The sequence below is a fragment of the Phoca vitulina genome, unplaced genomic scaffold (assembly GCF_004348235.1).
Source record: "Phoca vitulina isolate PV1807 unplaced genomic scaffold, GSC_HSeal_1.0 scaffold59, whole genome shotgun sequence".
Lineage (NCBI taxonomy): Eukaryota > Metazoa > Chordata > Mammalia > Carnivora > Phocidae > Phoca > Phoca vitulina.
This window is the reverse complement of record NW_022589762.1, coordinates 454,581-480,819: the sequence shown is the minus strand read 5'-3', so window position 1 is coordinate 480,819 and position 26,239 is coordinate 454,581. Positions and strand designations below refer to the sequence as shown.

General features: G+C 46.5%; 1 protein-coding gene across 1 annotated transcript in view; it reads right to left on the bottom strand.

Moving 5' to 3' along the window:
- Nucleotides 1–22,493, bottom strand: part of BID (BH3 interacting domain death agonist) — a 41,273-nt gene extending 18,780 nt beyond the window's left edge. The window contains exon 1 of the mRNA XM_032390898.1: nucleotides 22,386–22,493. The gene's annotated coding sequence lies outside the window, so the exon portion shown is untranslated. The remainder of the gene's footprint in view (nucleotides 1–22,385) is intronic.
- Between the last annotated feature and the right edge of the window lie 3,746 nt (nucleotides 22,494–26,239).

Here is a 26,239-nt window from a genome sequence, read left to right as displayed (position 1 = left end):
AAAAGGGTGGAATGGGAAACTCCAGGATGGAATGGGAAACTATGTCCACTCCAGATTTAGTTAATTTGCCAGAGCAGCTGGCTGGCATCCAGGTAAGTCACCTAAAAGAAAGACCACTAAAATTCTTAATTTTCAACTTCAGCAAATGAAGACTCCTAAAACCCAAACCCTCCTGGTTTCTGCTGTTATTGCAAAGAGCCAGGACACTGGAAAAAAGATTGTTACAAACTTAAGCACTTCAGGAGCCTTTAACCCCATCGCCAGCCTTCCCGGGATCCCACTTCCCAATGATGAGGCTCTAAGGAACTACAGGGGCTCTTCCCATTCCTCCCTCTTAATTGGCTTGGAGAAACCACTCTGCAGATCAGGAATTAATCTCTGTGTCCATACTAACACCAGAGCTATACTCTCGGGGCTCAACCCCACGGCTATAATGCGGCCTCCCCCGCAGAGTACTAAAACAGATCAAACAGTAGGGGTCTCTCATAAACCTCAACACGTTCCTGTCTCTGAACCTATTCCCTTTGTCTAGACCCTTTCAGAGATACATAACCTTTTCTCCTTCGTTCTTCCACTGCTATTCATTTGCTGGGCTGAGATTTTTTTTTGAAAAGTATCAGGCAGGAATTTCTTTCTCCCAAAAGGGGTAAATAATTCTAGAATTTGTTAGTAGTAATCAAAACAGCCAACCAGAAAAATCAGATGAGCCTTTGACATCTTTTATTTGTTTCTTCTCTGATGGCACTATAGCTGAGTCTGGAGACACTGATCATTTACTCCTATCGGATCAGTTACATTCCTCTTTATGGGCAAAATCTTCAGTCGATAGATAATTGGCAGAAGCCACAGTGCACCTCCCATCAAGATTCAAAGAGATCCCTCAAAACCTCTCCTCGGCATTAATCCACACCATATAAACAAAGACACCCACGCACTTCAAGGCATTACGCCCATAACAGATTACAAGGCTCAGGCCTCATTACTTCCTACACCAGTCCCTGGAATGCCCCTGTTTTACCTGTGAGAAAACCCAGTGGCCAAGGGTGGAAGTTAGTCCAGGACCTCTGAGCAATAAATAGCACTGTTATCCCACGGCACCCTGTTGTCCCTAACTCCCACATGCTACTGAGATCCATTTCCACTGAAAGCAGATTTTTTTCACTGGAATTGATCTATACAGAGCTTTCTTAGTATTCCCACTGATAAAGAGGAAAATGGTAAATACCATGCTGGTTATGCTACTGCCTGCAACTCCTGAAGTCACTGAGCAGCACCTTCACCCCGGCCGTGTCAGCTCAACAGGCGGAGTTACACGCCCTCACTCAAGCTTGTGCCTTAGCCGAGGGTAAGACTGCAGACATTTATACCGACAGCCCATATGCCTTTGGTGTGGCTCGTGACTTTGGAATATTATGAAAACAACGAGGTATCCTTGCCTTCAATGGGGATACGATTTTAAAAGGCTCCTATGTCCATAATTTACTGGATGCCACCTTGCTGATAGCTTCACAAAAAACAAAAACAGAAACCACACTTTCAAGTAAACCGGTAGCCAAACTTCTGTCATGTTCCAAAGGGATGTTCTCACCAATGATAATTTGGAAAAACTGACCAGAGATACTCAGTTGACCCCAGAGAGGAAAAAACAATATTGGAAATGTAATAATTGTTCAATGGTTTGATAAAGAGAGAACTCTGATTTGGACCAAATAATCCAGCCCTACCAGAAATTCTAATATTTCTGCTATCTACCACGGTACATGCATTAAACTGTTGATCTACTGACAAAATTACAGCATTCATGAACCAGTACTGGTAGGGAAATTTTTTTTTTTTTAAAGATTTTATTTATTTATTTGAGACAGAGAATGAGATAGAGAGAGAGAGCATGAGACGGGGGAGGGTCAGAGGGAGACGCAGACTCCCTGCCGAGCGGGGAGCCCGATGCGGGACTCGATCCTGGGACTCCAGGATCATGACCTGAGCCGAAGGCAGTCACTTAACCAACTGAGCCACCCAGGCGCCCGGTAGGGAAATATTAATAAGGCCACAAAAACTGTCCACCTCACTTGTCCCACCCGTCCAAAGTACAATCCAGGGAAAGCTGTTCAGGCTTTTAGACGGTTTTTATATGGTTTCCCCATCTCATGGATGTTAGGGATAAATGTTTTAGTCATGGCTTGTATGTTTTCTCACTGACCAAAAGCTTTCCCTTTTACACTGGCAAATGCTTCTCCTGTGGCTAAACTTCTGTTAGAAAAGATTATCCCTGGGGCGCCTGGGTGGTGCAGTCAGTTAAGCGTCTGATTCTTGGTATTCTGCTCAGGTCATGATCTCAGGGTCGTGGGACTGAGCCCCACATCAGGCTCCACGGTGAGCATGGAGTCTGCTTGAGATTCTCTCCCTCTGCTTGTGCTCTCTCTCAAACAAATAAAATAAATCTTAAAAAAAAAAAGATTATCCCTATCTGAGGAACCTCTCAAACTTCAAAGTGAACAGGGAACCCATTTTACTTATCAGGTGCTTCGACAAGTCTGTGCTATTTGATTGGTTTTATACTTTCATTGTCCATACCTCCCTTAATCCTCAGGGTTGGTCAAATATACTAACAGCAGTATTAGGACTCAGCTGGCAAAATGTGTAGAGACCCTCCAAATACCCTGGCAGAAAGCATTGCCACCAGTACTTCCAAATCTCAGATCTACCTTACAGGAAATCACAGACTATCACCCTTTGAGATACTCGCAGGACATCCAATGCACTTGGCCCCTGCCTCCTCTGATCCACAGTTGATAAAAGGAGATCTACTTCAAAATTGTAAAGAACTAATTGCTTCTATTAAAAATACCCACGCTTCAGTAATGCCATCTTCTCCCAGTGTGTTCCCAGGAGATGGCCACCTAAAGCATCACATATTGTACCATGGAGATTTTGTCAATTGAAAAAGACACCTCCAGAAAGACTCGACCTTATCAGAGACTGCTAACCGACTCTTAAGCCATCAGACTCCAGGGAGAAGACTTCTGGATTCACATAACACATCTACAGAAAGCACCAGACTCTGGCTCGACCTGCACACCCCCTGCTGACCTGGAAGGGAAGTTCTGGAATTGAAGCAGACACCACCGGGTGAGACAGCTTTCCAAGAGGTCTGGAGCAGGCCTGTATACCTTTTTCTCATTACTGCTTCTCTCTCTTTCGTGGAAAGATGATGTCCTTACCTGCATCTCCCAGCCCCTGTGAGAGGGGGAAACCTCTTCTTTTGATCATGGCCTTTTGGAAACAACCTCATCATGATTCTGGGACTCATTTCTCACTTGCTTTTTCTGAAGGGTTAAGAACACTCAGAATTCACAAAAGCCTTCTTTTACCTAAACTATTAACTGACTCTGGATTCTTACCCAAATTAATGGCCTCCAGGGGTTCCTGGGTGGCTCAGTCGTTAAGCCTCGGCTCAGGTCATGATCCCAGCGTCCTGGGATCGAGCTCCGCATCAGGCTCCCTGCTTGGCAGGAAGCCTGCTTCTCCCTCTCCCTCTCCCACTCCCCCTGCTTGTGTTCCTTTTCTCGCTGAGTCTCCCTCTGTCAAATAAATAAATAAAATCTTAAAAAAACAAAACAACAACAAATTAATGGCCTCTGAATTTGCAACTTCACAGGCTATATTATCGATAAAACATTTTATTCCAAACAGCTCTTCTGAGATATAACAATACTGGTTTAAATGATTTTTTTGTTTTTTTAATTCATGAGAGTCAGAGAGAGAGAGAGGCAGAGGCAGAGGGAGAAGCAGGCTCCCCGCCTAGCAGGGAGCCCGATGCGGGACTCGATCCCAGGACCCTGGCATCATGACCTGAGCCGAAGGCAGACACTTAATCATCTAAGCCACCCAGGCGCCCCAACAATACTGGTTTAAAACCTCACTTAAGTTTTGCTATTCTGCAAAAAGTCCCAACAGCTATGGCTGTATTTTTACACCTGCACTGAATCTTCCCAAGTGTGCTCAGTTACGCCTTTCAGTGTGCTCTGGCTGTATCCAGCTGTATCCAGTATTCTCCTTTCCTGGTCCCTTTACAAGCAGAGACTTCAGGAGGCATGCCTTTGTAGGGAGAACGTTTCTCTCTGATGTCAGAATTAAGTGCCAATAAATATTTCAGCTGGCTACTTTCAGAGTTAGAGTCCTGGCTTAGAACCATCATACAATTTGGAATTCATTTTACTTCTTCAAACAGAAATTAAAATTGAATTATTTTAAGTTTTGTATTTCGTTGTCTATCAAACTTTCTAAAAACGATGTACCCAGTAACATGATGCTGGTTCAGTGCTTCAAGATGATTTCCAATACTTACATTTTGATAAATATAGACTATAGGTGGGAAGTGCCAGACAGTTCTCCCTCCTAACCCTCGTTATCCACCGTGGCCTTAAGGGATTTCCAACTGCTATGCACTTTCCCTCCCAAGTAGGACATGACAACCAGGGAAGGTCCTTCTTGGCACTAAGGAACAAAACCACTACATATGGAAAACCTGACTCTTGATCAGCAATGCTTTCAAAAAAGATCGTGATCAAAAAAGGGGGAAATGTGAAAATTAACAAAAGGAAACCTTGGTTAGAATGGAGTCAGGAAGCCAGCAGGGGGCGCTCCCACACCCTGCCAGTAGATAACTACTTAACTACCACCGCAGAAGGTAGGTAGGCTTCCCCCCACAGCCCAGCCAATGAGAGTCACTATCCTTCAAACTCCGTTTCATCCATTGAAATTTTGTTTCTGGGGCGCCTGGGCGGCTCAGACGTTAAGCGTCTGCCTTCGGCTCGGGTCATGATCCCGGAGTCCTGGGATCCAGCCCCGCATCGGGCTCCCTGCTCCGCAGGAAGCCTGCTTCTCCCTCTCCCACTCCCCCTGCTTGTGTTCCCTCTCTCGCTGTATCTATCTCTGTCAAATGAATAAATAAAATCTTAAAAAAAAAAAAAAAGAAATTTTGTTTCTAACAGCCCTCCCAACCTCCCCCTTTCCTCCATAAAAGAGTGTTCCTCTCCCTTGTTCTAGAGACTTGCCTATGGCTTTGGCATGGCTAGCTTGTCCCAAATTGCAATTCTTTGCTATTGCTAAATAAACCTATTTTTGCCGGTAAAAATAACTGGCAGTTTTATTTTTAAGGTTAACAATACACACATCCACATCCTCAGGTAGACTGTCTTCCTTCAAATTGTGGTATTTCCGCTTCAATAGGTATTTTTCAAAAAATGTTTTATTTTGCAGAGGTTTGTTCTCAACCAGAGATGACTTCGCCCCCCCCCCCCCCACCAGAACATGTGGCAGTGTCTGGAGATATTTCTCGTTGTCTGGGGAGTGTGCTACTGGCATCCAGTGGGATGCTGCTCAACATCCTACAACAGGGCACGCCCCAGAACAAAGAATTCTCTAGCCCAAAGTGTCAACAGTGCTGAGGTTGAAAACCCTGTTCTACTGTACATATACCCCAAAATACAATTAATGCCTTATTACTGGACATTTATAGTTCCCATTTTTCATCATTAAAAACAGGGTTGTGAGGAATACCCTGGTGTGGTGTTTTCCTACTAAGTCCAGAATCAAAGGAGATAGATGTGAAAATTCAGCGTACGCACAGGCCTCACGGTGGTCAGAGACAAGAGGGACTGTAGCTCAGCTGGGCTGTGCCCAGGTCACACAGGCCTCAGGGTCACTGCCACAGTACCCCGGGGATGTGTGGCCCAATGGAGGTCTTTAGGAAAGGGGGCTGCACTCCCACGCCTGGCTGAGCAGGGCCTCGGGGGGATGCATAAACCTTCAGGGCAGAGTGTCTGCCTGCATCTGGTTTACCTCTGGCTTCACTGCTTTGTTACTCAAGAAGAAACTCAATGAGTCAGCTGTCAGCTGTGAGCAGGACCAGGCATACAGGAGCGAAGACCCACGGAAAACCTCAAGGGCTCTGTGTCATTAATGGCTCCATCCCCGAACCCCAATTCCTAACCAAAGTTGCCAGCAAGAAGGAAAACTCAAGCAGCCAAGAACTGATGTCCTCTCCTTTCTGAGATCCAGCAGGAAAATGGCGAGGTAGATGGAAACGGGAAAGAGCAAGCCACTGGCTTCCCCCTGGACAAGGCTTTCCAGTTACCTAGCTTGTTCACAGCCAGTATTTCACCTATGATGGACGCAGCCTGGGACTTGAGATTCTGCACGGCTGGTTTCTAGGAGACCCGCTCTCCCCCACCCTTATCAGTCTAGGATTCTGAGGTGCAGGGAAGGCAAGTATTACTACTCGTAACAAGACCCCAGCAACCACCACATACTGACGACATGGGAACACACCAGCTACAATGCCGGGCTCATCTCTGCTTGCGGCTTCTCTCCAGCCTTCATGACATGCCTGTCAAGAAGGCACTTCCACCTCATTTTTCAGAGTCAAGGTTGAGACTGGAGGCTGCCCAGTGAGGGCAGGGAACACAGCACCTGCAGAGCTGCCCAAGGCTGGGGGTGCGGGGCAAGTTGGTGCCCACCCCTGGGCCCGTTCGTTTTCCATGAGAAACATAAGCACAGCGGGTACCTGATGTGTGTCTACTCCGACTCCAGTCCCCTTTCCTGAGGCCTGAGAGCCCTACCCTGGATGCCAAATGTCCCTGTATTAACTGAAAACCCCAAAGTTCACCAAAAAACAGCCCAACACCATCCCATAAAGTCAGTCAATTTGGGCGCTTGGGCCAAAGGGAGGCAGGAGCAAGTATACACAAGTGCCCCGGAAGGACAAAGGTTTTAGGAGGACAAAACCTTGGCAGGGCAGGCCTCTCCTTCCCAGCATAGATTCACCTGTGTCCCCCCCACCACACTCATCTCCTCACCAACCACCAAGCAGACCTCAAGGTTACTCAACATCGCACAGGGGGGCATGCTACCATTATGCTGGGAGAACCCAACTCTGCATGACCCCAGCCCATCACTTAACCAGCTGTGTGACTGCGAGTATGGCTTTCATCAATCAACAACCCACGCTGAGCTCGTCGAATGTGCAGGCACGGTGCATGCAGCTGGAGGAATAGTGGAAAAATGACCCATTGTGGGCGGCAGGGGGAACACCTGGGTGGCTCAGTCGTTGAGCGTCTGCCTTTGGCTCAGGTCATGATCCCAGGGTCCTGGGGTCGAGCCCTGCATCGGGCTCCCTGCTCGATGGGCAGCCTGCTTCTCCCTCTCCACTGCTTATGCTTTCTCTAATGCTCTCGCTCTCTCAAATAAATAAAATCTTTAAAAAAAAAAAAAAGACCATGGGAAGAGATATCTCTTTATCTATATACAGTCGACCATTGAAAACAGGGGTTTAAACTTCGTGGGTCCACTTATACACAGATTTTTTACAGTACTGTAAGTGTATTTTCTCTTCCTTATGATTTTCTCAATAACATTTCCCTTTGTCTAGCTTACTTTATTTTTTTTAAGATTTTATTTATTCACTTGAGAGAGAGAAAGAGAGCACAAGCAGGGGGGAGAGGCAGAGGGAGAAGCAGACTCCCAGCTGAGCCAAGAGCTAGACTGTGAGATTCCATCCCAGGACCTGGAGATCACGACTTGAGCCGAAGGCAGATGCTTAACCATCTGAGCCACCCAGGTGCCCCTCTCTAGCTTACTTTATTATAAGAATACATATAACCTACAAGATATCTGTTAATTGACCGTTTGTGTTATCAGTAAGGCTTCTTGTCAACAGTAGACTATTAGCAGTTAAGTTTCTGAGGAGTCAAAAGTCATATGTAGATTTCTGACCGTGGGGCTGCAAGTAGGGGACTCAGCGCCTCTACCCCCATGTTGTTCAAAGGTCAACTGTGTGTGTGAGATGTTCACCTTAAAAAAATTAAACCACTTAGGCAACACCATAGGCAAGTCCTCGGCAAGGAGAACACTTGGAGACGAAAGGGGGAAGCCGGGAGGGCTGTTATAAACAAAAGTCCACTGGAGTAAAAGGGGGGCTCCAAGTATAGTGGCTTCTCACTGGCTGAGTTATGACAGTCTCTCACTGGCTGGGCTCATTTGTCCTCTCATCAGTCCTCCTGCTGGGGCAGTAGAGTTGGGGGGGGCCCTCGCAAGGTACCCTCTCTTCCTACTAGGTCTGCGCACGATGGTACCCCCTGCTGGCCTCCTGATTCTATGTCAGTGAGATTTTGCTTTATTTTCACCATATCTATATGTATCTATGTATCTCATGTATCTATATCTTTTTTATAGCTAAATATATATGAAGATATATCTATTTTTATATATAGACCTAGGTCTATACACAGTTGACTCTTGAACAACGTGGGGATTGGGGGGGCACTGACGCCTGTGCAGTCAAAAATGCCCATATAACTTTTTTTTTTTTAAAGATTTATTTATTTATTTGACAGAGAGAGACACAGCGAGAGAGAGAACACAAGCAGGGGGAGTGGGAGAGGGAGAAGCAGGCTTTCTGCTGAGCAGGGAGCCCGATGCGGGGCTCGATCCCAGGACCCTGGGATCATGACCTGAGCCGAAAGCAGCCGCTTAAGAACTGAGCCACCCAGGCACCCCTGAACTACTAATGTTGACTGAAAGCCTTACTGATAATGTAAACAGGTGGTTAACACATACTTTGCATGTTATATGTATGATATGTTGTATTCCTATAATAAAGTAAGCTAGAGGGGCACCTGGGTGGCTCAGTCGGTTAAGCGTCCAACTCTTGATTTCAGCTCAGGTCATGATCTCAGGATTGAGATCGACCCCACATCAGGCTCTGTGCTGAGCATAGAGTCTGCCTGAGATTCTCTCTCTCCTCTTCCTTTGCCCCTCGCCCCGCTCTCTCTCTCTTGCTCTCTAAAATGAATAAATAAAACCTTTTTAAAATTTTAAAAATTAAAGCTAGAAAAAAAGAAACTGTCATTAAGAAAATCATCAGGAAGATACACTTACGGTATACCCTGCACTGTATTTATCAATGCCTAAGTTTATATATGGAAAAAATCTGCATATAAGTGGACCTGCACAGTTCAAACTCAAGTCAGTTGTATATCTGTGAAAATATAGGTATTTTTATGTTTTCCCCAGACTGGGGATCCAGAAGAGAAAGTGCTATCTGGAAAATACAGGGACAGGGAGTTCACTTTTCTGGGCCTTGGTGTCCTCCTCAGAAAAACGGGTTTGGAGAAGGTGGATTTCCTTTTTCTTTTCCTTCTTAAATGAACACATATTAAAGATTTTATTTAACTCATTTAATGGGGGAAACAGTAAAATGTTAAAACCATTCAAAGGAATCAAAGATCCATAGCCACAGGCAATGGGAAAGCTGAAATGAATTTACAAACACACCCCAAACTAGTCAATATCCACAAGGTATTCCACTGGACAGCTCATTTGCATTTCTATTAACAATCATTTGCATTAGTATCAGTTTTCTGCAACTTACAAAGATGTAAAATAACTCAAAGGCAATAAAAGGCAAAGAAAGCCTAAAAGGGTGTACTAGTTTGAACATCCAGGTTGGGTTTTTTCATTTCCCATTTCAAAGTCTTCCACAGTTTTTCCTGACAGTCTTCCTGCCTGTGATAATCATCTCAAAGATTATTCTTTGACATAAATAAGGGCTGGTCTCATTCCACAGGCTTGGTAGTTTACATGAGTACAGCAAGGGTGTTCATTAACCAGTTAAACCTGTAAAAGTTTCTTCTGCAAACTTAGAGCCACTCAATATTGAACTACTAAGGCCACAGAATCAACTTCTGACCAGAGACTTTCATAAGGAATCTCGGACTGGACTTTTAAACACCTTATTATTTGAGACCTGAGGGCAGGAAACCAAGCCTAACCAATTCCAGCAGGTTTCATTGGCAGTTCCTATAAATATGAGTGAATTCCTCTATGGAAATAAAGAAAGCCCAAACTGGGAACAAAGGCTATTTATCCAGACACTTGCATTTGGCAGACTCTCAAAGGCAGGCAGAGGAGTGGGAAAGATTTACAGTGAAGAAAAGGAGGGGGCTTCAAGTGTGCCCCAACTGGAGGCTGGTAGCACCCTGGGTGATTGGTTAGGGGTGCATATTTGGTTTTTTCTGGGTGGTCCTAAGTTGGAAGCAGGGACAAACAGTAGGAAACCAGTTATTAATGAAGGCCATTAGGGGCCAATTGTTACAGAAGTTATTTTTAGCTTTCTGGATTGTCACCAGAGACAGACGTCTGATTTCTAGCAGGCTGCCTTCCTGAGCTAGTCATTATGTAAGGAGGGGTTATGGTTTCCTGGGTAGGTTGCTGCAGGTGGTGGGTTCTGCATTTACGTACAGTCTGGCCACTGTCCATTTATATAGTCAGTCTCTTGCCTCTCTTATTCAGGTCCACCAAGTATCTTAAATTCCCTGGCATCAGGAAATGACCTTCCTAACTACCCTGTACAGCTATGGCCCTATCAGCCAGGGGCCGGGCAGGGTTCCTGGCAAGGCTTTGTAGGCACTGGCTCCATAAAGTGAAAAGTGGTTTGTCATTACATGCGCATCATGCAAAATTCGACATTCCAAGGAAGGCCCTGGTTACACTTATCAGCTTGTGAATTATATCCTGTTTAAAAAAAGGACAGTATGGCAGTTTTGAGGCCACACACTTGGTTCCTGGACCTGTTTTGAGAGCATAAACAGAACTATGGTTGTATTAATTGCATTATTAACTCAGCTCCACATTCTGTTATGTTCCCTAATTATGTTTCATGCATGATCAATCATTAACTTTGCCTTTTTACCCCTACTCCCCGTTTACCCATTGATTGTAGAAACCTAATGGTTGGGGGGGGCGGGCGCCTGGGTGGCTCAGTTGGTTAAGCGTCTGCCTTCGGCTCAGGTCATGATCCCAGGGTCCTGGGATCGAGCCCAGCATTGGGCTCCCTGCTTCTCCCTCTCTCTCTGCCTGCCGCTCCCCCTTGCTTGTGTGCGCACACATGCACACTCTCTAACAAATAAATAAAATAAAAATAAAATAAACCTAATGGGGACCGGATGGTAACATCGGTCTTGATGTACCAGGTCCCAAATAGTGCCTCATTGTTCGGAAGAATGCTTATCTCTAGGTTGTTGAGCCCCACCCCCTTAAGGTTTCAAGAAACCCCTTCCTCTCCTCTCAAATATATAAGCTGTCCCTAGGCTCAGCAGGGTCACTCAGCTTTGGAAATGATCCTGATTTCTCGTTGGATTGCCCTTCTGATAATAAAGATTTCTTTGCTTCAAAGCCGGTATCTCAGACATTAGATTACTGTGTATCCGATATACAAACAAGTCTGAGTTTGGTAACAGTTTCTCAAAAAATTATACACAGAATTACCATATGATTTAATATATATTATTCTGCTTCTGGGTATATACACAAAGGAAGTGAAAACAGCAATTCAAACAGATATTTGTACACCCATGTTCTAGCTGCACTATTCACAAAAGCTATGCAGATGTCCATAGATGGGTGAATGGATAAACAAAACATGGTTTTATCCATAGAGTGGAATATTTTTTTAAAAGATTTATTTATTTATTTATTTATTTGTCAGAGAGAGAGAGAGTGTGTGAGCACAAGCGGGGGAGCAGCAGGCAGAGGGAGAAGCAGGCTCCCCACTGAGCAGGGAGCCCGATGTGGGGCTCAATCCCAGGACCCTGAGATCATGACCCAAGCTGAAGGCAGACGCTTAACCGATTGAGCCACCCAGGCGTCCCGATAGAGTGGAATATTAATTTAGCTTCAAAAAGGAAGAACAAGGGGTGCCTAGGTCCCTGTTGGTTAAGCGTCTGCCTTCAAAACAGGGAGACTTCACAGGAATTCCAGGGCAGGGGAGAAGGGTACGTGAGTGAGGTGGGGGGGCAGGAGGGCAGCAGAGAACTAGGTATCATTTTTAAATGTTTCATTTCAGTTTCCCAAAGCAGAGTCTATTAAATTGTTACAGGTTACAGACAGTACAGGCAGCTTAAGGAGTTTCCTCATGTTATCTAGAAAATGGAAATGAAACCTCAGCAATATTCCAAGCAAATCCCCACAGCACAGTTTCCCACACGGGTCTGTTGTGTCCTATAGAAATTGAGCTTGGCAGCCTGCCAGCAGGCCACTTCCATGGCGCTGTCAGTCAGTATCCAGAGTAAAAAGTGCCCTGGAAATCCTGACTCCGAGCACTGGTGTTGTCTGAAAGTTGTTGAAGCCATGCTAACTCAGAAGCCTGTTTTTTTTAAGTATTACTAGTTTAAGGTACTTGGTATAATCCTTTTCCACAAGGCTCTGATTCTGTCCTTTGTTGGAGATACACACATAAACCACACACACACACACACACACCCCAAATCATCTACAGGTGGCAGAGACTTACTGTTTGTGATTAATTTATTTCTCCAACTGGTAATGTAAGAATGGAAGAGAGACAGATTCTCTTTTGGGGTACGATACATAACCATTTCATAACAAATTTCATCACTTTCCCCTGAGAATAAAAACATATTATGGGCAGAAAGGCATTCCCATAAAGGAAACGTTTTCTGAAATATTTGCATTCATAACATTTTATCTGCACAAACGTAACCAAGGAGCGCCCGAGCAAGCACCTCTTCTGATCCGACAGCTGCTCTTTGCACGCAGCCCTCACAGGAGTGACACTTCAAACAAATCTAATTCATTTTATAGTATTTCTCTTTTTAGAAGGTGAATGACCTTTGTGATTTACAGGGGCACTCTGAGAAATCTCAATGACTGTTTTAGGCATAACATATTCTGAAAAAAATTTTTTGTCTACATTTAGGGTCCAATTTTTGAAAGGCAACACCAAAAGTGTTGTCTGAGGCCATCTGGCATTTAAGCGAGGATCATGGAATACCTGAGAAACCAGAGCTGTCTGTTAATGAAACTAACAAAACCTTAGTTCTTTCATAAGTGATGAGCCTTTGTTCTTTGTAGGGTTTTTTCCCTTCAAGCAATCAATAATATATTAAAGTTACCATAAAGTATCAAAAATTATTGTTTTACAGAATCTCTGCTATCCAGTTGGATTACACGGAAAGTAAAAAATAATCTTTCATTTTGGCAGTAAAGGCATCAATGAGTAAACCAAGAAAGCAAGACCATCAAAATAAGCAAACTTTGCCAAAGCTATGACATATTTCATAGCTTCTTTTCAGACTCAGTCATTTAACAGATCCGCAGAAACATGACAATGTTGTTCTCACGAAAAGTGTTTTATAAAATACAGTATTTTTAAAAGTTCATGTTAACAAGCAATAAGCATCAATATTTTCCAATGAATCAACAAATACTTTAAAAATTTCTCAGTTTTAATTTCAAACAGAGAAAATATAATAGATAAACACACTTAATCAAAAGCTTTTGGGGTCCTCAATAATTTTTATGTGTAAAAGAATCTAGAGACAAAAAAGTGTGAGAAATGCTGCTTTGAGGAAAAAAAACAAAACCCTTTTGCTTGAAAATTAAAAGCATATACACAAAGTTTTTATCTGCCATTCATATTAATTATAACTTTTTTTTTTTTAAGATTTTATTTTTTTTATTTATTTGACAGAGAGAGAGACAGCGAGAGCAGGAACACAAGCAGGGGGAGTGGGAGAGGGAGAAGCAGGCTCCCCACTGAGCAGGGAGCCTGATGTGGGACTCAATCCCAGGACCCTGGAATCATGACCTGAGCCGAAGGCAGACGCTTAACGACTGAGCCACCCAGGCGCCCTTAAGTATAACTTTTAACCAAACTAATTGACTTGTACTTCCCAGAGAACTAGGGGGTTGAGAGCTGTCACACACGAACATTTTAGCAGACTAGCACAACTCCTGAACACAATACATAACACAACTTTCTATAGCCCCCCCACACCCCTTTCATACTTTCTCACATTCATTAATACTAGCCAAAGATAAAGCTTTTTAGTATATTAAAAAAAAAACTTAAAATTATACCTAGTAATCAGTGTTTCAGTATTCTAGGTATACAATGACTACCCATTAACTAGCCCAATTTAATATTATCCGAGGTTTTAGGTTACTTAAGCTTTATCTTCAAATACTGTTAAAATAAAAACACGGTCACAATTTAACTGAATTTATTTGAAAACAAATTTACATTTTTTATAACCTTAAACATTATGTAAGAGTAATGGTCTACCTGTACAAGTTTGGGCATGGTGGGAAGGTAAAATAAAATTTATTATATTGATTTACTGAATGCTGTTACCAAACATAATCAGCATTATATCTAATACTAATAAATCAGAGAAAAGCTTTTTTTTACACTAAATTATTAATTTATTCTCATTTGTCAAAGACTTAATAATGTAAATCTGCATTCTTAAAAAATGCTTGTTTCTGTAAGAATTTTTTTTAAGTCTAGTGCATTTAAATTATTTGGAGTGCAATTTCCTTGGGGCACCTGACTGGCTCAGTCAGTGGAGCACGCGACTCTTAATCTTGCGACTTTGGGGTAAGAGACTGGGGGGTAGAGATTACCTAAAAAAAATAAAATCTTAAAAAAAAAAAGTGCAATTTCCATATTTTCTGGAAATTTTAGAAATACTTGATGTAGACATTTATTCAAGTCCACAAGGTGATCAGAACAGAGTTTCTCCAACTTAAGACACTTTACAACCTAACTCCCCGATAATTAAAGAAATTTGTTTCACATTTATACAATGAGAGGCAAAGGCCTTTCTGAACTACAGACAGAGAGAGCTTGTGGCATCAATTCTACATCAGCTCCAGGTTGAGAGTAAACATAGATACACGAAGACTTACTGGTTCAGATGTCAGAGTTGTTCTTCCTGGTGGACACAAAATTCTGAACCAAACTGAACTCAAGAGACTAAGGACACAGTAAAGTCCAACAATCCAGCCTCTCTGTCATCCCCCATTCAACAGAGAATCCATTTGTCCATGGTGAGACCACAAAGCCAAATCTTTGATCACTGATGCCACCACTGGGAATAATTGATCTGCATGTGCAAACCAGAAACCAAAACAAAACGAAGTCAGGAGAGAGAGGGAGGGAGACACACACACATTTGGCAAAGTCAAGAAACAAGTTCTGCTTAGCTACTGCCTCTGGCAGGTAAGAAAATACCATGTGAAGGAACCTGGGTGGCTCAGTTGTTAAGTGTCTGCCTTCAGCTCTGGTCATGATCCCAGGGTTCTGGGAACAAGTCCCATGTCAGGCTCCCTGCTCAGTGGAGAGCCTGCTTCTCCCTCTGCCTGCCAATCCCCCTTCGTGTGCTCTCTCTCTCTCAAATAAATAAAATCTTAAAAAAAAAAAAAAAAAATGAAAGAAAGAAAGAAAAGACTATGTGAATCCATTGGGCATGCTTTTCAGTGGATGACCTCCCAAACCGCTAAATAAAAGAAAAAAAAAAAGTGAAACCATGACTTTTGTACAAATTTAAAATGGACATGTGTCCGAGATTTCATTTAGCTCTCTAATTAATGAAGGAACTAATAAGAGGATACAACAGTTTTCTAAACAATGTGGATTTCTAAGGTGCCTGCCAGTTCTCACATCCGCTTTTATGAAAATAAAACCAATAGTGTAGAGCTGTATGAAAAAGTCCTTCCCTTCAAGTGGGGTGAAGTCCAGTTACTTGGGGTGGATAGGGTCAAGGCAGAGCCAGAAAGACAGTCCTGACAACCCTGGGTGGCTCCGACCCAGACTTCCTCCTTTACTCAGTCCCCAATAGGACCTCAATGGCTTCCATAAGCCTCTGACTTCTTCCTTTGGGTTTTGACTCTTACCAGTTTTCCCACGGGCTCTTTCTGACAACTCAAAGCAGGGAGGGTGTTGCCACTCTCACCCAAAACACATTTTGGTAAAAGGTACACTTTCACTCACCCAGCCCAACTGGGTCTACCAGGATTGGAGGAAGCTGGAGTGTAGGATACTGGTCCCTCTCTAAGCTCCCAGGCCCTCATTCTTCCCCACAGACACAGAGGAAAAGTCCTTAGAAATTCAAGTGCTCTGATTCTGTTCCCCCACCTTTCCATCTCAAAGGCATGGGAACCACTGATCTAACCCAATGGTTTTTAACCCTAGCACACAGGAATCAACTGAGAAGCTTTAAAACATACTGAGTTGACATGATCTTACATGTAGAAAAGCCCAAGGAGTCCACTAAAAAAACTACTGGAACTAATAAGTGAGTTCAGCAAGGCTACAGGACGTAAGTATTGCAAGATCAACTGTACTTCTATACATCAGCAATCAACAACCCAAAAATGAAATTAAGAAAGCAATTACCTTTATAACAGCATCAAGAAAAAGAGAACACTTAGGAATACAGTTAACAAAAGTAGCATAAGATTTGTACACTAAAAACTACAAATACTGTTGGAAGAAACTAAAGAGCTAAATAAATGAAAAGCCATGCAATGCTTACAGATTGGGAGAATTATTACGGTTAAGATGGCAATACTCCCCAAAACTGACCTATAGATTTAATGCAATTCCTCTCTGACTCCCAGCTGGCTTTTTTTTTTCCCCCCCCAAGAAAGTTACAGATGGCTCCTATAATTCATATGGAAATGCAAGGGGCACAGAACAGGCAATCTTGAAAAAGAACAAGGTGGTGGACTCACACTCCCCAATTTCAAAACTTACTACTAAGCTACAGTAATCAAGACAGTGTGGTATTGCAAAGGATAAACATAAGATCAGTGGACGAGCAATGACAGTCCAGAAACAAACTCGAATATTTATGGTTAATCGATCATTGACAAAGGGGGCAAGACCAGGTAAAAAGTTGTCTTTTCAACAAATGGTGCTGGGCCAACTGGGTATCCACAAGCCCCTACCTCACATCATATACAAAAATTAACTCAAAATAGATCATAGAACTAACCCAAGAGCTAAAACTATAAAATTCTTAGAACGCAGGAATAAAACTTCATGACCGTGGGTCAGGCAATGATTTCTTAGATATGACACCACAAAATTAAGTGATATAAGAAAAAACCAGATAAACTGGACTTCTTGAAAATTAACTCCCAGGAACTGGCTGGCTCAGTGGGTAGAGCATGCAACTCTTGATCTCAGGGTTATAAGTTCAAGCCCCATGTTAGGTGTAGAGATTACTTAAAAATAAAATCTTTTTTTTTTTTAAAGATTTTATTTATTTATTTGATAGAGACAGAGATAGCGAGAGCAGGAACACAAGCAGCGGGAGTGGGAGAGGGTTGTAGAGGAGAGAGGCGAGGACAAAGGCTGAGCTAGACATTTTGGAGTAGCCTCTGGGATGCCTGTCCTTAAGGCTTGCTGTCACCCAATCCCAGGGGCCTGCCAGCCCGCCAGCCCACTGACCTCACAACCCTAACCCTACCCTCTCTCCAGGACAGGGTGAGGAAATACCTGCTGGAAAGTTGAGAAGAGGTTCCAGTCAAGAGCCCTCTACCTCCTCTACGATAGCAGGGCCTGCCTTGATTCCAGGGTCAAGGGGGTGTTGAGCCTCTGCCCTCTCCCCACCCCTGCTACCATACATAGAGGTGTCTGGGCCCAGAAGAAAGTGGAGGGACAGTCCCAAACACAGTGCCCTCCCTCACCAGAAGTCAGCACCTAAAGCTCAGGATTCCCCAGAGGCTGCGGCCTCCTTTCTGTCTCCAAGGAGCTGCCTGCCGGTGCAGAAGCCCCTCCCAGCCCTTCCCATATGGATCTGACTTCCCAGATGGTGATCCATTATAAGTAACACCCTCGCTAATGCTGAGAGGGGCTGCTGGTGCTGTGACTCATTTACCCGGCTGGCCTTCTCCCAAACTGAGGCACACAAATGCCTCAGACCTCAGGCCTGGTTTATTGCTCAGGGGACCAGAGTTACTCAGCCCCAGGTCACTCTCCAGCATTTACTCCCAGGTGGGAACCCTACACCACCTCCCACAGCCTTCCTGATTCAAACCCTATCCCCCGCCCCCCATCTACTACCTCCTCCTCTGCTCCCTTACTCCTGTCATGTCTCCTGCTGTCCCCAAGCCCTAACTGAACACTAGTCCCCCAGACTTCAGCTGGCTCTCCCTGGAAAGACAGATGAAAACCCCAGAAAAGCCCCACACTCCCTAAGTCCCTGGGGCCCAGCAGCTTTTAAGAGGCTCACGCATTCCCAGCCCACAGAGGGATCCTTTAAAGAGGGATAGATACCCAGGTCACAGCTGGCTCTCAACCTGCCATGTGACCTCTCTTTCCCTATTTGTAAAAAGGGCACTCCCTGCCTCATGAGATTCTTACCCTTCACTTTGGCTTGGCCGGGGAGGGGTATGGGGGTGGGGTGCGCATGAGGGTGTGGAGATCCAAGCAGAAGCTCCTGGGACATGGCCCAGTCCTGGACCCAGGGCTTGACCATCCAAACACTTGTCTAAATATGAGCATATACATGAGAAACACCCCACCACTGATGTTTTCACATCTGCAGAATTTCATAGAATTCGCTTGAGAATTAAAATGAGATAGTTATGCAAATGAAAGCAACTACAGATGCACAGATGCCCACTGACAGAAAAACAGCAACACCATTGCTGGCCTCAGATAAAAGCTCAGACAGCCCCACCACCACCACTACGCTACATTTGGCACTCCAAAAACTGGCCGGCCCCTGACCGAGGCCACAGCACTCACTTTCCTAACTCTGAAGAAAGGCACTTTGTTAAGCACAGGAGCGTATCAGCAACTGCAGACCTGCCCCACTGGTCAGCACAGACAGCAGCATGGCAGGAGCTTATTCAGTGCGGGCTTGGGAGCCCGTTCAGACCAGGCAGAAGCCCAGGCACGAAGCTCTGCCAGGATCTCCATGGTGATCCCGACACCCTGGACCCAGAAGGCACACCTCTCTTCACATGTGGCAGCCCCACTTCCATGCAGCCCACATCCTTCCACGAGGGCAGCTGGTCTACCAGGCCACACGGGGCAGTGTCAGTCCAGCCACTCTGGGTGTCTGAACGTAACCAGCCCCCTTTTAAACCTGGTCTGTGACTCAGAGAGGGTGATAAAACTCCACCGCCTGGCACCCGTCTCCAACACCCAACACCAAGCTGATAGGATTACCAACGGGAGAGGTTAGTTTAAAACAAACCACTTCCTCATTTTCTAAGCTGGTGGCTTCTAGGACCCTGGACACAAAAAGCCAACCACGATTTCCATTCGATGGTTGCTTTATGGTTCATCCAGATCATCAAGTCTGCCTTTCATTTGAAACTCCCCCATTTTGACCTCTGCAGGCAGAAAGAGAAGAGGAGGGGAAGGTGGGGAAAGGACTGAACCCCAGGGATGGGAGGCTGGGGAACCTGATGGGCAAAATCCCGCCCAGAGGGTCCACGGCACTGCTCCCTGAAGCTTCATCCTGTCCCACGCACATCACTAGCTGCCTGCAGGGGAGGGGAGTCCACAGAAAGGCCACGGCCATTCTCTCTGCTCCTCGCCCCTTCACGTCTGACCAGTGTAGAGGTGCAGAGGTAGATGGGCCAAATTTGGAAAATGGACTAGTGAGTAGCCTGGAAATCCAGGCAGTGTAATATAATACTGAGAGCTGGGACTCTACGGTCTGACTCCCTCAGTTGTGACCGTGGGCAAGTTACTCAGTGCTCTCCCATCTGAAGAATAAGGATGATAACCTTGCTTCTGATTACTGTGATGTCCAAATGAGCTAACTAACACACATAAAGTTCTTTACGTGTGTATCTGGCCCACAGTGAGCTCTGTATGTTATCACCATCCTCAATTAGCTGTCTTTTTCAGACCCCTCAGTGGCTTTGGGCAAGGACAGGTATGGTCTGGGAGGTGGCCAGCCAGGTGTGGCAGCCAAGGTGCTGCTAATGGGATCCTATGCATAGGAGGCCCGGTAGGGTAGATAGCTGGCCCCAGGGGGCATCCAGGGCGGCACTGCCCTCCAAAGCCCCAGACTGACAAATGGTCACTAGAGGTACAACCACAGAAAGGACTTCCAATGGCCACAGCTCTAGAGTGAGTCTTCTCAGGAGCTCGGAATCCAGAGCCAGCATCCTGGGTACTACCACCAAGGAACACACAGTCCTTGATCATGATGGTGACCTCCTGTCACAGTCCCTTGCACTAGAGAAAAAGAGAACAGCTCAAATGTCATTCACTGTCCTTCTCAAGCCAAGACTCCTGCCCTGGAAGACTCCATCATCTCATATCTTGCTCCTCCATGTGGCCTCAGCACTCCTGACAGGCCGTTCTCGTTTGCCAATGAGTGAAACCTGCAGTTCCTCCAATGAGTCTCCCCAGGTTGGCTAAGGCTGTGAGCTTCCCTGGGCGAGGCCTCGGAGGAGGGCATGCAATGCCCCTTCCCACCTAGAGACACCTCTTCCCCGCCTAGGCACCCCTCCCCCAGCATTCCTGCACTGCCCTGAGTGCACTTTCCCACCTTATCCAACTGGCAAGATCCTATTCATTCATCAGAGTCCCCTTCAGATGGCCTAACCTCCTCAGACAAAACAAACAGCAACCCACCCCATGTTCCCAAAGCTCTTTGCAACAAACACACTAAAGCCTACGTCCTGATGTATGACAGTAGCCAGTTTGTCTCCATTCCCATGAGACAGCACCCTGTCCCTCATGAACCACACCACATGGGCACTGGGCACCTCAGTACTCAAGGAAGCCCATGAGAAGGCTGCCTTTAAACCCCACTTATGAAGTGCCTCACAAGGCCTCCTGTGGACGCCGACCCTGTACCTCTTCTCTCCCTGGGCAGGAGGGACAGAACACCACATGCCCGGCAGCAATGAAAGGCTTGACATCTATCCTCTTCCCAACAAGGCCTTACTAGAGCTCTGTCCACCTGAACTTTTAAAACCAGAAGTCCCTTTCCCATTTTCCTTCTGGCTCCAAAACCAGACTATCTTCCAGGAACAGTCACTGATGACTTCCAGTGGACACTCAGGGCCCTGGTTCAAGGTCTGTCTCAAGATGGCACAGACCAGGGGTGCCTGGGTGGCTCAGTCGGTTGAGTGTCTGCCTTTGGCTCAGGTTGTGGGATGGAGCCCCCGCTTCCAGCTCCCTGCTCAGTGGGGAGCCTGCTTCTCCCTCTCCCTCTGCTGCTCCTCCTGCTTGTGCTTACACCCAAGCACTCACACTCTGTCAAATAAATAAATAAAATCTTAAAAAAAAAAAAAAAAAAAAAAAGGCAGAGACCAAGGCCCAGGAGAGCCTTCCCCAACTCATAGCCTGCCACTTGCCCCAGATGGGTGGAGATGGAATGTGGACAAACCACATCCTTCAGCAGCTTTCCCAGCTCCTTTCTATAGAAAGAGACCAGCTGAGATGCCACCAAGTGAGGCTTGGGCAGACAGATAAGATTTGCAGGAAGGGCAGGCAGGCTTGGCAGTGGAATTAGGTAGTTGCCTGTAAATGTGGGGGCGCTTTGTGCTGGGTTTCTCACCTGCTCCTCAACCCTTTTCAGACCAATCCAATCCCAGAAGGCCTCACCTGTGTTCCTCAAGCTCATCCCCCACTGTCACCACCACTGTCCCTCCACGACCCCAGCAAAATCCCTGCCAGCCCAGCCACTTTGTAGCTGAGGGCTTTAGGGCTCTCCCAGGGTCCCCTGGGGTCACAAAGTCATTCAACAAACTGACTTCTACCACTAGCCAATATATGCATGTAATTTCTAACAGTTCTAAGACGGGCTCTCTGGCCACACTGAGGCAGGGGAAGTAGGGAAAAGTGCCCGAGACCAGAGTCCAAGGTCTGCGTCTGGATTTAGGTTCTGGATCTGGTGCTGAACAGACAGATGTGTGACCTGAACTCGTCTCTTCCCGTCGGTTTTTTCCTCTCAGAGGTTGGACCGGCAGCCGCTAGTCTCACTGTCTTAAGTCCTCAACTCACCACCCCCGCCACCGCACCCCGGCCGAGGCCCCACAAGCCGCCGGCCAAACCCGAAGACTCGCTCGGAGAGGAGACAATAAAGCCATCTCCAGCCTACCCAAGGAGAGGGCCGCTCCGGCCACTAGCCACTGGAGAGAATCCGAGGGCCGCGCGCGGGCCCCGCTCCCGCTCCCCCTGTGTCCCCCTTCCTCCGGGGGGGGGGAAGCCCTTCCGGCGGTGTCCCCGCCGCGAGGACCCAAGGAGGGGCCCAGGCGGACGGGAGGCGGGGTGAAAGGCTGCCTCGACGCCGGGGGCCGAGGGCCGGCAGGCTCTAACCGCGGGGGCCCACGAGGCGCTCCGGGCGGGGTGGCACCTGGCGGCGGGGCCTCCCCTCCCGCCCTCCGGCTCCCACCCCCGGGCGCAGGCGGTCTGGGACTGTGCCTGGGAGGGTCGGGCCGCCGGCGAGCACTGAGCCATCCCGTCGCCCGTCAGGCAGGGGCTCCTAAGCTTGCAGCTCAGCGCAGACGGCCGCGCGGGGTAGCGGGGGGCTACTCACCCACGCAGCGGCCGTGGCAGCAGGTCGAGAGGCTGGCAGGAGAGCCGGGAGCCGCGCTAGGCGGGCGGGCGGCAAAGTGCCCGGGGCGCGCAGTACGCAGCCGCCGCGCTCCCACTTCCTTTATTTCCCGCCCGCCACGGCCGACCCCGCCCCCGGCCCGCCCCCCGCCGGCGCCTACTGGGAAACCCCCACGCGCGATGTGGGAGCCCGGTCCCTAGAGCCCGGCTGGGGACCGCGACTCCCGCCTGGCAGATCAGCCGAGGATACAGTGGACTTCCACCCTCAGACAGTGGTCCCTATCAAGGTGGCCATCTGGGGAGGTTGGTCACGCATTCCGGCGATGCAGGGATTATTCCTAATGTTCCTTGCTGGGAAGGGCTTTCAGAATCCTCACGAGCTGTTCTTGGAGTAGCCGGGTTGGGGGGCGGGGGTTTGTGATTCCCGGTAATAACCTCATGAAGCCATTCACCAGTGCCTGTGCCCAGATATCGCCACAACGGCACAGCCAAAGCAGAAACACGTGACTCCCAACAAAAGAGAAAAACAATCAGGAAAACAACTTTCTGGAAATCATGACAAAACATATAGGACTATGGAAGTTGCTACACCTGAACAGAGTAGTATAAACTGAACTTTATGTTTTTAAAGATTTTATTTATTTGAGAGAGAGAGAGAGAGAGAGCACAAGCAGGGGGAGGGGCAGAGGGAGAAGCCGGTTCTCCCCTGAGCAGGGAGGGAGCCTGATATGAGGCTCAAATCCAGGACTCTGGGATCATGACCTGAGCCACCAAGGCGTCCCTAGAAACTGAATTTTAAAGAAGAAAAAGATTGGAACGAAATACAACCAAAAATCATCACAAGGTTACATTAAAATAATAAAAATCACAGTGATTTTTTTTTTTTACTTCTCGCTTTTTTGTGTTTTCCAATTTTTCTGAAAGAACGGTGGCATTAATTTTACAGTGACTGAAAACGATTATAATGAAAATCACATAATGGAATGGTTTGTTAAATTTAGGTAGCATTATCTGTATTTCAAGTTGATTTCTTTATCAGAGCCGCATGTCCAAGTGATTAAAGTATAAATAGCAAGTAATATTTTGTAAAGGGGCTGTCTCTGAGGTTTTTGGCAGCCAAAGCAAGAGAGGTTAATTTCACGATTCTATAAAGAAAGAATGGAGCATACCAATTTCCACTTCAAGAGTGTCCAACCTTGGGGCGCCTGAGTGGCTCAGTGGTTAAGCGTCTGCCTTCAGCTCGTGATCCCGCAGTCCTGGGATCAAGCCTTATGTCTGGCTCCCTGCTCAGCGGGAAGCCTGCTTCTCCCTTGCCCACTCCCCCTGCTTGTGTTCCCTCTCTCACTGTGTCTTTCCCTGTCAAATAAATAAAATCTTTAAAAAAAATAAAAAAAGTGTCCAACCTTAACTTGCACCTAACTGTAAATTAAATTTCTGGTTTTTGTGTGCAGCTTAACTTGGCTCTGAAAGAGGTGTGAAAGGGGACAATCTAGAAATTTTGAGCAAGAACAGATTCATTCCAATAAATAAATTTCCTGGGGCGCCTGGGTGGCTCAGTCGTTAAGCGTCTGCCTTTGGCTCAGGTCATGATCCCGGGGTCCTGGGATCGAGCCCCGCATCGGGCTCCCTGCTCGGCGGGGAGCCTGCTTCTCCCTCTCCCACTCCCCTTGCTTGTGTTCCCTCTCTGGCTGTGTCTCTCTGTTAAATAAATGAATAAAATCTTTAAAATAAATAAATAAATATATTTCCTCCAAGGATGACCTCTTTGAAAGGGGCACAGGATGCGTGAGATCAGAGTACAAATGACACATGGGTAGTCCCAGCTCGACACTCTCTCCCTGGGGAGGCAGATGCAGTGCATGCTGGAGTCAGAGGGGGCAGAGGCTGTGTGCCACACCCGGGACAGACGCTCTTCATTTGGGCACAGAGTCTGGCCTACCTAAGCTGTAAGTCACTTCTGGCACCAGTACGTTTCTAGGACTATAAATGTGTTTCTCATACTGTATGTGGACCAACCAGGCTATATCATGCTCCCCAAGGAGGAGTTCCCCAGTGCAAACTTCTCATCAGGAGTTGTTTAACTTCTAACCCTATGCAAATAACTAGTAATCCTTCCCATCTCAACACTACTCAACTCTCCTGATTGCTCAGCACTTCTGATTGCTAAACTTTGAATAATGGATGATATACTTCTCTGTCTCCCTACACAGGACTCTAAACATGATTTCATTTTTTCCATGCCTCCAGCCACCTTCTCTAGCATGGCCTCCTGTCCTGTAAAACGGTGCTCTGGCTCTGGGCAGCACTCTCGGGTTCCATCTCCAGAAGATGCGTGTCTGCTCACTGATCCATGCATCCCCAAATATGGTGGTCACAGCAGTGCTGCCATGAACATTCTCCTACCAGTCTTTTTGTGTACATATGTTTTCAATTCTCTTGAGTATAATACCTAGGAGTGGCACTGCTGGGTCATAGGGTGAGGAATGTTCAACTGTATTACCAACAGCCAGTTTTTCAAAGTGGCTGTAGCCTCTTGCACTTCCACCAGCAGCGTGTGAGCATCCCAGCAGCCCCACGAATCCCTGTGTCTCACCCCTGCACCGCCAGCACCCTGGTCCATGCCACCATATCCCCCTATCATAGAAATAGCTTCCTAACAGGGAGGGGCTCCCTATATTCTTCCTCCTTTTATAAAATGTCAGATGGTGTCACTCCACTCTTTAAAGTCCTCGATGGTTTCCCAAGGCTTTTTTAACAGCCTCCAAAGTCCTATATGAGCTGCACCCTCTTTAAGCTCAAATCCTACCACCGTCCCCTTATTATTCTGCCTCAGCCCCAACAGCCTCTGTGCTTTCCCTGGGCCTGGCTTCATTTCCTCCACGGCGTCTCTCACAACCTGAAATATTCTATAATTCTTCGTTTGTGTTGGACTGTCTCCCCTCACTGGGAAATAATCTCCACTAGGAGGACAGGGACTTGTTTTATTCATGTTCTTGTCTTGGTCCCTAAAACAGCGTTTGGTACTCATGGGTGCTCAACAGATGGAATAACTGTGTCGACAAGAAAAACAGCAGGTGGTGTCAGGTGCCGTGCAGAAGACTGAACAGGACACTGCGAGGGCAGGTGAGCGATGGGTGGCTCAGGAGCTGGGTCATCTGATGCCTGAAAGTCAGAAAAGGGGAGCAGATGTGACAGGAGGAGGCAGAGCATTGTGGACACGGGAAGCATCTACAGCAAGCGTGCCAACGCAGGAAGGAGCCCGAGGGAGCTGGTGCCTAGCGGGTGCAAGGTGACAGCAGGGAGGCTTGGGGACAGGCTGGGTGAGGAGTCAGGTCTTATCCTAAACACTGTGGGGGTCACTGACTTTGTCCTGCAGGGTGGGATCTATGCCAGTCTGCCCCCAAATTCGTTGTGTCTCCTATTTAGCTTCTTGCAGTCAGGGTAGCTTCTCTCCACTCCAATCCCCAGTTCTAATTTGCTGCTTCTGTTATGCTTTGGTCTTTAAAATCTGTCAGCATTGTTTGTAAATTAAGAGAGTATGATGCTTCTCACAAAGGCAAGTCTATAGGGTCAGGAAACCTAGCAGTAGCTGCCAGCCACTGGAAGGGGAGGGACTCTAAGGGAAGACGGGAATGATGGAATATTTCTACATGCTCCTTGTGGTGGTTGTTACACAAGTGTATACTTTTGTCAACATTCATAGAATTCCACACTAACAGGTGAATTTTACCGTATGTAAAAATGATAACTTAATTCAAAAATGAAACTGTAAATACACAAATAAACAAGAGAGAATGATGCTCTTAGTAATGAAGACAGAACACAGCACCCATGGGA